Source organism: Sciurus vulgaris, assembly GCF_902686455.1.
Source record: "Sciurus vulgaris genome assembly, chromosome: 14".
In the NCBI taxonomy this organism is placed as follows: domain Eukaryota; kingdom Metazoa; phylum Chordata; class Mammalia; order Rodentia; family Sciuridae; genus Sciurus; species Sciurus vulgaris.
Window position 1 is genome coordinate 66,115,172 of NC_136475.1, and position 12,123 is coordinate 66,127,294.

At 38.6% G+C, this 12,123-nt stretch overlaps 1 protein-coding gene across 6 annotated transcripts in view; it reads left to right on the forward strand.

Moving 5' to 3' along the window:
- SLC8A1 (solute carrier family 8 member A1) overlaps nucleotides 1-12,123 on the forward strand; it is a 374,985-nt gene that overhangs the window by 334,880 nt on the left and 27,982 nt on the right. The gene's annotated exons all lie outside the window — the stretch shown is intronic.

The following is a 12,123-nucleotide window of genomic DNA, read 5'->3' on the forward strand; positions in this document are numbered from 1 at the left end:
GCCTTGTAAGTTGTCTCTGGGACACAGAAATATCAAAGGAAGGGTCCTCTAAAAGACCCTTCATTTTCAGAATTAAAATGTCACACTTACATGGCATGGCTATTTGAAATTTTGGGTTTTTAATTTGAATCAAAATGGGATATCTGCCTTAGGATATGCTAGAAAAATGGTTTAATTATACCCACTTAGAAAAAGCTCATTTAAGACATCTGATATGACTTTTTTCACTATATCATGCTCCTGTGTCTGATCTAGAAAAGAAAGTCTATACAAATACACACCTACTCTCTCACACACATATGACCACACTTCAAAAAGAGTTTGAGACATGTAATCTTATGTTCAAAATGCATCTACACCTGACATGCTGACATGCATAGGCGTGTATATGTAAATAAAAGATATTTGTTTGTGTGTTCAAATTGAATATGCAAATGTATATTTAAAATGACATTTTCTAGTAATGTTCTTGGTGGGATTTTACTGTTATTTAGCTGATAATTGTGATCCTGAGAAAGAGGAAAAGCAGAGAGTATGAGTAAGAAAGAAGAAGGTAAATTCCAGAGAGATAACTACATATGGGAGATATTCTAGCACCATACTTGAAGGCAGGCAGAGCAAACCTAGGGTGTCTATCAATTTTAAAATGTCAGTGACGGGTAGGATAAAATGTTGAATCAGAGAACTTCTCCTAGTTTTGGAAAGAGGCAGGTCACAACAAAGGAGTGGGAGGACAGGAGGGCGAGAGAAAAAGCAATTATTTTCTTGCCCCTAGATATGTTTTAGCTGATACTTCTGAAAAGAATATTGGTTTGTTGGGCTATTTTTCTCCTAAATTGCTTATTACCAAAATCTCGAGGAGAACACTGTGTGGAAGGGCTCCCGAATGGTTCAGCGCTCTGGTTTGTAAGCCTGAGTCACGTCTCTCATGCAGCTTTTGTCTGGAGAGGCAGCAGCTCCTCTCTGCAAACAATGCACCATCAATAGATCCAGTAGCTCTTTTGTTGGCCTTGGCTGCTGCGATGTGAGTACAGTTTCAGTTGTTGCTTTCCAATCAATGCTTGAGACACAGGGCGACTTTTCATCCCCAGGCAGGAGCCTTTAAACACCGTTTTCGGTGGGGAAACATTTCAGAATAATCCGGAGAAGTGGAAAAACGGATAAACATATCCTCCTCCCAGCTGCACACGCACACACCCCATAGGCAGAGAAGGAGCCCCATAAAAGTAACTCACAGCATTAATTCTTGCTGTTCACAGCCTACTCTCTTGATAAAGACCTTGTCATTCCAGCTCCTGCAAAGAAAGGCCACTTGCCTGTGTCAACCTTGACACGCACACACTGCCAACCACATGCATGTCCCCTGCATTGCCTTTAATCTGGCCCTCTCTGACTGGGTGTTATACCATATTTCCTTTTAGAGCATCTTAGTTCAGAATCCCAGCACCGAGCTTATTGATGAATTATTCTAATCTCCCCATTGCCGTTTTTTAATAAATAAGAACCTGAGGCCAGAAAGGGAAAGAACCCCTTCCAGTACCACAAAGAGCCTCAGGGATCTTGCTACACATAGGGCTGTGCTCCTCTAGTTCTTGTGAGTTGTGAACAAGTGCCTCAGTTCTCCCACATTCTGGGTCTGCCCCCTGATGTTACCTAATGACTTGTGTACTTCTTCTGAGGAAGAAGTTCAGGAGTTGGAAAAGCAAAAACTAAAACTTTCCTAGGCCAGCACCCTAGCCACATGGACTGAACGAAAGGCCTCACCACTGGTGAATTGTTGTTTTATGTTCACACAAGACTGTGTTGTAGACGTTTGGGAGCCATTTATAAGATGGGGAAATAGAAGTCAGGCTTCACACACTGACCCAGGGGTTCTGATTCCAAGGTCAGTCCTCTTTCCACCTTTCCATCAGAGTTTAACACCTGTAAGCCTTGGGCTTATTTCTGTTCCTCTCAATCTGGTGCACAGCTGCTTCCTCTGCGTGGAATACTTTCTCTCCATGTCTGTCTTTTTCTCCCACCAAGGCCTTAGCTCACTAGACACCACCTTAAAGGTGTTCTTTTTACTCCCCAATTACTCTATTACATCACCCTACTCCATTGTTCTTCAAAGCCTGTATTGTTATCTGAAATTACAATGTTTATTCATTTGTTTTACTTGTTCACTGTTTCCCCTTGCCAGAGTGGAAGTTCTCTTAGACCAGGATCTTATTTGTCTACATTTCCAAAGGCTAGAACTGTGCCTGACACCTAAATTGTTAATAAATAGTTACTGAAGAAATGAATGGTACTCATAAAGTCAGGGATTCATCACCCAATTCCCCTGGACAATTCACTAGCAATCCAGGTTAGGGGTTTGGCCTGGGCTTGTAGTTCAAAACAGTGGCCTGAAATATTTTTGAACTGCAGACTTAATAGAATTCGCATGAGGACTTAACCACATAAGGAAAACAACCTATAGATTTATTGATAGGAGGATAAACAGAGATTTTTAAGATAGTTTACATTAAAGAAATGCATCGCAACAGCCTGATGCAGGCTTATTACTCATGAGAGACTAAAAAGCCACAACACAGAGACAGATACCATTGTGAATATCCCCCTTAGTCAACCTGCCCTCTGAAGTGTTCACGGGCAGTGGGGGAAAGAGATGCTGAATCTGAATTCCATGAATGAGCTCATCCCCTCTTCCCTACCCAAACCTTTTACAATGTATAAACATACAACTTATCTTGAAAATCTCGTTTATCTTTTCCACCCACAACAAGAAAATTAGTTATGGCTATGCCTATTTTCCAGAAGGAGAAACCGAGGCACAAAGAAAATCTTCAAGGTGCCCCAGAACTAGTAAATTACTAGTCAGTAGAGAGCCCTGTTTACTGAGATCTCATTGAAAATCACAAGAGAGAGCAGGAAGCAGGAGCAAGCAGAAGCATGTTGCCCTCAAGAATTGCAATCACTTTGCATTGTGCAAACCAAGGACTTGATTGGATTCTTAGGCACTTAACTTGTATCACCACTATACCAGCAATTCAGCTCACAAATCCCATGATCAGAACAAAGTCACTTCAGGAGAACTGTCACCGGCGAAGGTGGTTGTCATCACTGAAGGGCTAGTGTCATTCCTGTTTGCTGCCCAGAGAGGAAAGTGTTTCCCACCAAAATGAGGACAATGCCCCTTCCCAAGAGGGCTAACAAAAAGCACTAATTGAGGATTAACCTAAAGACTGAAGGAAACTGAGACTCTTCAGGAAGGATAAAGTGGAGCCAGCCACTCATTCTCTAAAAGAGCAATTTAATATTTTATATATCACGTCATATAGAGAAGGCCAATTTAAGAAGGATAGTTATTTCCCAATTGTGCTTTTCATAAAACAATGCCAAAGGAGCTTCAATTTTATCTGAATGAATTTTTACTATACAATCTACAGAGATTTTTGTCCATGGAAATAATGGGTGGAGCCATTCTAGTGAAGTAGTGGAGGGTTTGATCTCATAAGTAAGATAATTAAATACTCTGAGCCTTGGATTCTCCATCTCTAAAATGCAGAAAATAGTACCTCCTTCACCAGGTTCCTGGGAAGGTGAAGATTAAGTGGGATGTGCGTAGTTACTCACATGCATGAAAGTGCTCAGTAAGGGAACCTGAAGTCACAGCTCAATGATAGCAGCATCTTAAGGGAATCTGAGCAGTCTTCACACTCCTCTGCACATGGAGCAGACTTTGGTACACATCTACCCTCGATATAAATTTTAACATTTTCCTAGGCTATCACGTTGATATGTTTGTTGAAAATTACAGGGTTATGGCTGCCCAAACGGTTCCTCCAAGGCTCAGCCTCCCACACTGCAGGAGGCTAATTTAGACACAGCTGCTGATATTTACCAAGTGTTATCGGAGCCCTCAGGCCAGTCTTAGAACCTGATGTGCCCACAACTACCAAAAGTAGCTAAGCCATCTAAACTAGCAGGAGGCATCTACATTTGCTGTGTATTGGTGCTACTCGCCACAGGTTTCTTTCTTAGGTGCTCAAGTCTTTAGGAAATAGATTTCTGTGTTGCAGAATGCTGGATGTCTCTCAGTCCTACAATTCATAAAGGATTAGAGAACATTGAATGTCAAGATTCTGACACAAAGTTGTTTTGAAAAATCCAAGCTTGAGGCAAAAACACTCATGACTAATTATGTCAAACTATAATCATGTAAGAGTGCTCCTTTCTCATAGACAAATTCTTGAGAAAGGAAGAGAGAGGGAGAGAGAGAGAGTGAGAGAGAGAGAGAGAGAGAGAGACTAAGTCAGTTAATTTCTAGCTTTAAACAGATCCATTTTACTAATAACCAAATTTGAGTGGAGTTAGAACTCCTTAGAGGATCCGTTTTTCATTTTGACAGAGGCTACATTTGCTGAGAAATATTTCTGTCACGATAAATATTTCTTGTGCTATGTTAACCACTCTAACAAGGACCATTATGACTCAAACTGGTAAGCATGATATTCTTCTTGGAAAATTTCAGCCAAAGCTTCATTGGTCTCAGACAGGGTTGAGAGTTACACACTGTCAATTGCCTTCTTGGGTTGATTTCCAATATTGTCACCTATCACATGACCCATATCTCCAAAGAACTAGCACTTGTCTTATGGAACAGGATGGCCCACGTCTGTCTGAGACTTAGAAGGGTAATGAGGATGATAAACAAGGTGTATGTAGTATTTTCTGGATTCAGAAACAGGCTAGTAGTCCAAGTTACAAATCTGCAGCAATCTTGAACTCATATTTTGTGCACAATGACATTGATAGTCACTGCATTCATCAAGAAACATAGGATGAAAACTGGAGACCACTGGGGTCTCTAGGAGTAAATTGCATATTACTGTACATGCAGGTGTCCAGGAATAATAGGTTCTGGCTGTGAGGTCTCCACACTAGTTCTGATTCCCACTACGTAGTGAAGAAAGGCCTCTCAGTGTAACACTATCCTTCCTCTCAGGCATTTGGTTTAAGGAGCTAGGACAGTAAGACCAGAGAAAAGCAATGAGGCTCACATCTGCCCCAAGAACAACTGACCAACAACTGACCATATCAAGGGACATTTTCACAATTTGAATACATTTTGACTGAAAGTTCTTAGAAAAATCTGGTATGATACTATGATATGCAGAATTTTTTTAATGACAAGGTTTTGCATGGAGTAAGTAATCACTTCTTCTAATGAACCTAATCAAGAGAGATGAGAAAGATATATTTTTGTGTCCCAAAATAACAAGTCAAAGCATTGTGCAAAATGGGAGACATGGCCTGTTTTAGATTGAAAGCAGTGAACTCTTGCTCTTGATTAAAGGTATAAGTGATCCTTAGTTGGAAAATTAGGTGACCAATATTTTCTCTCATTCTGTCCATTCTCTCTTCACACTCTCCTTCTTTTGTTGTGCAGAAGCTTTTTAATTTGATGCCATTCCATTTTTTAACTCTTGGTATTATTTCCTGAGCATTCAGAGTCGTATTGAGGAAGGTAGTCTGATTGCCTGTGACTATCTATTAGAGTATTGACCCTACATTTTCTTCCAATAATTACAAAGTTTCTGAGCTAATCCCTAAGTCTTTGATTCATTTTGAGTTGACTTTTGTACAATATGAAAAACAGGAAATCTAACATTCTTCTACATGTGGATATGCAGTTTTTCTAGTACCATTTTGTTAAAAAGTTGACTTTCTCCAACGTATTTTTGGAACCTTTGTAAAGGGTCAAATGATTGCATCTGTGTGGGTTTGTCTCTGTCTTCTACTCTGTAACATTGTTCTATGTTTGTATTTTATGCCTGTACTGTGTTGCTTTTGTTGCTATAGCTCTAGTAATTACAAACTGGAATTATGAACCCTCCAGCATTGCTGTTTTTATTTTTTATTTTTATTTTTATTTTTGCTTAGAATTGATTTGAGTCTTTCACTATTTCATATGAGGTTTAGGACTTCTTTTCTAGTTCTGTGAAGAATGTCATTGGTAGTTTGATAGTGATTGCATTGAATATGTAGATAACTTTCAGTAATATGGTCATTTTAACAATATTAATTCTGTCTATCCATGAACATGGGAGGTCTTTCCATCTATTAGTGTCTTCTTTGGTGGTTGCTTAGAAGAAATCTAGATTTAATCTGAATTTTTATGATTCAATGAAAAATTAAAACTAGCTTAATAGATTAAAAAAAATAAAATATAAGTAAGATCAGTGTATGATGGCATGTGATGTAGTTATGCGAACATACATTTTGAGTTCAGGATGAGTAAGGTAAAAGACCTTCCCAACTGCCAGTGAATTAAGTGCCTCTTGGAGCTCTGTTCAGCTTCAGCATGGTGTTTAAAAAGGAAGGATGTGGATCACTTAGAAGGGGCTCAAAGGAACAGAGTCAACCTGACAAACAAACTTGGGGTGTGGAATGAAGTTGTTATGAAAGTAGCCAGCTTCAAATGCCTGAAAGAAAGTCATGTGAGACAACACAGCATGACCTAGCAGATGGGATGAGGACAAATGAGTGGGACCCAGCAGCCTCAGCTGATAGTCAGGCCCACTAGAACCTGGATGATGAGATCATGAATTCCATAATGGCTGAGACTCACGGGTATGGCATTGGCAACCAAATAGTTGGCAGAGAGAGAGTTTAAAAGAATTCACGTTAAACAAGGGTTTGAAATTAGTAAGCTCCGAAACCTTCCTAAAACTCTAAGTTCAGCTATTTTCTCACACCCATGTTTTGTTTCAGTTGATGGAAGCAAATGCCTACATTTTTTTTTTTTTTCTGACTTTGGCAATTCATAGATCTAGAAATTTGGCAAATTGCATGTTCAGATACCTCATAAGGAAGTATCTTTCTATGTACACATAGGTGGAAAATTATTGATATCATCAACTTTGCCTCAATGAATCTCTAAGTACTTCTCACTGGTAAGGTTATAGATAAAAGCTTATTGCACTTCTCCAAAACCCAGAACAAAAGTTAAATTCTTGTTTGGGAATGAATAACTGAATTTGGTGGTATATACATACCACTGTGGTTAGGAAGAGATGATAATTGTTTTATCATGAGAAATAACCTACAACCATCTTAAGGGGGAAAAGGAGAGAAAAGAAAACAAATTAAAGTGGCTCAGGGAAACTACAGTGATAATGTCTTACTCAGATCACTGTGTGAGCAAGACAATCAAAGACAATGGGCTTAATTCAAACCCTTATGTGTTCAAAACACACACCCAGATATACACAGACACAAGAAAGGATGAGAACAAAAATTCATCAATTGAAATCACAGTTCTCATTTTTTTCTCCTACAATGACAAGGGGAGAATTAGCTAATTGCTAAACTTCTGTCTTTCATCTTTTACATTGTATGTTTTTTTGAGAACCTTTGAAAGTGAAAAGAAATGGAAATAGGAGAGTAGAATTTGATTTGTGACTACTGTATATCAAGTTGCAAAAAACAAAAAGTGATAGTGAGGAAGGAGAAAGCCTATCGAATACCTGGAAGGGATTTAAAGTCAGATGCTTCCTCAGACTCACAGTGGCATATGTTTCTCAAACTGATTTACGTTACAGACTCATGCTGATTTAGGCCAGCTTCCCAAATTCTAGAGTGAACAGCCGGGTGCAACTCAGGGTATTTGATACTGAACCAGGTGTTTGACCTTCAGCAACTAGAAATTGAATTAAGAAGAGATTCTAAATGGTATCGACCATGATGCCACTCCCTCTACTTACCTTGGTTCCCTGTTTCCATGGTCCCCAAAGGCTTGTGGAAAAGCTTGTGTCTGATTCTGCAAAAGTAGTAATCATGATTATGTCTAGAAAATATTAGAATACAAGTATTACTGATGAGTGCATCAATATTTTCACATTCTAAAAATATATTATTATACCTGTACAGCACAGAACTTTAGAAGAATCAAATCAGTATATGAAGATGCTAATTTCCCCAACTTGCTTCAGGAAGACATCACACATAGGGAAACTGACTGAGTGATCATGTTAAAAGTCACGTAAGCCCCTCACAGTGCTGCATGCCTGTAATTCCAGCTGCTCAGGAGACTGAGAAGCACAAGGATCACAAGTCCAAATGGCCACAGCAACTTAGGCCCTAAACAAATTAGGGAGAACCTGTCTCAAAATAAAAAATTAAAAAATGGTCTGGGGATGTGGTTAAATGCAGCTGGGTTCAATCCCTGGTATCAAACAAACAAAACAAAACTAAACAAAAATCACTTAAATTCTCTAACTTCAAGTTCCTGTATATACAATAGGATTAATAATACCTACCTTACAAGATTATTGTAAAGATGAAATAGAATCGGGTATGTGAAAGAATTTTACTCAGCACCTGTCACATAGTGGACATTCCATTATGTTCCCTCTTTTTGTTGCTTCCTTTTTTTCTTTTTCTAAAATTAAGTGGTTAAGGGAACTGTGGTGATAATGACTCACTCAAACAGAAATATAGACCCAATGAAATCAGGATACACAGGTCATATTGATTTACTGCCTTTCCTCCAACAAGTAACAATAATGGAATATGACACATCTATCTGTAAAGAGATTTTCTGTTTTACAAAGGACTTGGACATTTCCTCTCCTGGTCCTCACAACAGCTCTGTGTTGTGGGAGTTTGGACACTTATTTGACAGACAAGGAATGGAAGCTCAAAATGTTTGTGTCTTGCCCCTAAATAAGCTACAAGAACCAGAAATTGAAATTTAAGGTTTCTGACCTAAGTGTCCACTACATCTTGGCAGTTTCTTTTGCTGTTTTTCAAAGCTCTCCCCATGGTCAAACCCTGAGCATCTAGTGAAGGATGTCAAGAATCACCTGTTTACTCTAGAATGTTACCTGTGGGTACCAAGCCCAAGGAGTGCCTTTTATGAGCTCTTATGTGCTGATTCTCTCATCCCCCTGCTCCAGAGCAGGGCAGTGCCTGTACTATCACATCAATAGTACTTTTAATGTACTCTTAATCTGCACTTTTAATGATTTGGCTATTTTTTGTAATGATATCCAGGAAGCCCAACATGTATCAAGGAAGCTCTTTAAAAGGCTATGGGAGGGGCTATGGGAGGGATTACTCAAATATAGCTTGTTTATCTTTCCATTAATGGAACCCATAAAGCTGAAAAAAAAAAAAAAAAAGGATTCTGAGATAAGAGGGATTTACTTGGGATCGTGTAAAAGTAAACCCACCAACCTATTTCTTTGCTCATACAGAGGAGGGCCTTGAAAGAATTATGTAGTCTCCGGTAACCCTGCACTGGTAAGCACACAGAACCGGCAGATTGCTATCATTTTTTGCTGTCACATAAAATTTGCTCCCAGGGCTTAGGGTTTTTTTTTTGTTGTTGTTGTTTTGTTTTTTGTTTTTCTATTGTTGTTGTTTGTTTGTGTTTGTTTTTTATGTTCCACTGCTCTTCCACTGCAAGAAACAGACTTTAAATTTTGTCCTGGTGATGATCGATGATCATAATATCTATGCGTTATTCCCTAAGACAGAGAAACCGTGCATGATGCATGGCAGTCAGTGATCATTTTTAATATTTAAATGACTTCTCAGTTGAAGATCAAAATTTATAAAGTCAGTGAGATCCAAGCAAAAAGGCTGAAAAGTCACATCTACTTTCAAATGATGGAAAATAGATGAACTGCTCAGTCCAACTTAAGCATTAAAACATTTAAGATTTCTTCTAAGGCTGGAATCCTACAGAAGGATCTCCCCCTACCCCACTTTCATATTCACCACTTTCACATTAATAGATCATGAAGCTAATTTCCAAGTGTAAAACTAAATTTTGTTTTTAAAAACCTAAAATGTAACCTTAGGACCCAGCGTGTTGACTGAGCAATTAAATAATAATGGGAAACACAGTGGCAACCCTAAGTGGAGGAAAATAATGATAACTACCATGATAATCATCACCTTGAAACATCCTCAGACACTTTGCAGAGATGATCTAATTATTCCCCTGTACCTCCCTCATAGGAAAGGTATTATTTCCATCTTGAAAACAAATATAATATCTACTCTCGATTTCTAAGTGTCAGTTTTCTGAAAAGCTTATTTATTTTCTTGTTCATCTTCAAAATATAAGACTCAGTCACCCCAAATTAAGTAATTTTGCAGAGTCAGAGAATAGCATGTTTCTATGAACATTTCATAACAATTCAGTGATTTTCAAGCATTTTAATCATATGCCCTAGAAATTATAAAATGGTCACAAATACAAAAATTAAAAAAGGATCGGATACAAAATAAATATAAGTAGAAATTCTAGTGCTTTTTCTGAATTCACCTGGGTACATGCATCCCCTTTTGGAATGGAGGCAAGGAAGAAAAGAGGCAGGGAAAGAAGAGGCAGTCCTGAAAACTAGATTTTTGGTGCTGGGTTCTGCTTAGAGCTAACATGTGAAGAAAAGAGAAAGAAGAAACATTAAGAAGAAAAAGAAGAAATGTCTAAGAAAACAAGAAAAGTTTGAAAGATTGGGTAATAGGAACACTAATATTTTATTTTTAATTTTGTTTTTAATTGATGTATCATAATGGTACATGTTTGGCAGTGACTGTGATGTTGTGATTATATATACTATATCTAAATGCCATAATGTAAGAGACGCCTGAAGTCCTGCTGCATTGGTTTCCCAAGGCTGCCGTAATAAAATACCACAATCTAGGTGGCTTAAACAGCAGAAATTAATTTTCTAGTAGTTCAGGAAACTGGAAGTCTAAAAAGTGTCAGCAGGCTAGGTTCCTCCAGAAACCTCTCGTCTTGTCTTGCAAATTCTATATTTTGCTACATCCCCACATGGTCTTTCCTCTGTGCACACATATCCTGGTATCTCTGTGTGTCCCAATTTCCTCTTGTTAAGGACACCAATCAGATTGGATTAGGGCCCACCAGGAGGGCCTCATTTTAACTTAATTACCTCTTTAAAGACCCTGTCTTTAAATAAGGTCACATTGTAGGCGTTGGGTTTTTAGAGCTTCAACATATGAATTTGGGGGAGACACAGTGCAGCCCATATCAGTGCTTTCATTAAGAAGCATCTTGTGTTTTTAGGCATGCTTCTTAGACATGTGTACTAATCCTGAGCCCATATTGTCTGAGCCCTGGAGGAGGAGGTCATTGGTGCTTTTACACCCCCACAGGTATCAGTCAGCAGAGTTTACTCAAGTTCTCTACCTATGCATCCCCCAAAGGCTCTCTTGCTCACCTGCTGGAGTATTCTAACAGTTTACTGAAGACGTTCCAAAGGCTCTTTTTTCTGCAGATTCTCAAACTCTACTTAATAGGTCAGACTATGTGCTCCTGGAAGAGCAGGGCATTGCTGCTTCTCTCTTCCTGTAAGTGACAAGTGGCAGACCTAGACATTCCTCTTTTCATGTTTTGCAAGAAGCACTCTTTGCTCCAGGCTCCCATGTTTTCAGAGGGTTTACCCACTCGTGATTTGCACCAGATGGACTCACCATGGGGTGTCTCACGACGTGCACATTTGCTCCATGCTGGCAATTTCTGGCCATATAGTCAACTGGAAAGTTGACAGCCCCACCTACTGCCAGCTGCATTAGTTGGGTGAAGTATAAAGTAAATCCCTGGTGACAAAATTTGGAGCAGGTGAACAAAGTCTTCAAGAAGTTCTTTTCAAAATGGCCACAAAATATGTGAATCTTTATCTCCTATCACTTCAAGAAAAGTTGAAATTCAATATCCTAATTTTAAATCACATGAAAGGGGATTATTTTCACATTGTAAATGAAATCTCGAATTCAGAATATTGTTATTAATTTTCAATATTCTTGGGCATTTCAAATATGACTTAATTGGGAATTGTGATGTTTGTATGTATATTATGGAATATACTGATATAAAATTGATAGAAATTCATGCATACATTCTTTCATTTAAGAAGCATTTAACCATCTGAGGGAAATGGTACCAAACACTGGAGAAGCAAAGATAAATGAAGAGCTCACAGTCAACTGGAGAAGAGAGGAAAGTAAATAGGTACAGTTTAGAAAAAACAGCAGTTCTCAAACTACAGAACACATCAGCATCTTGTGGAAGGCTTATTCAAAGCCACATTTCTTGTTACA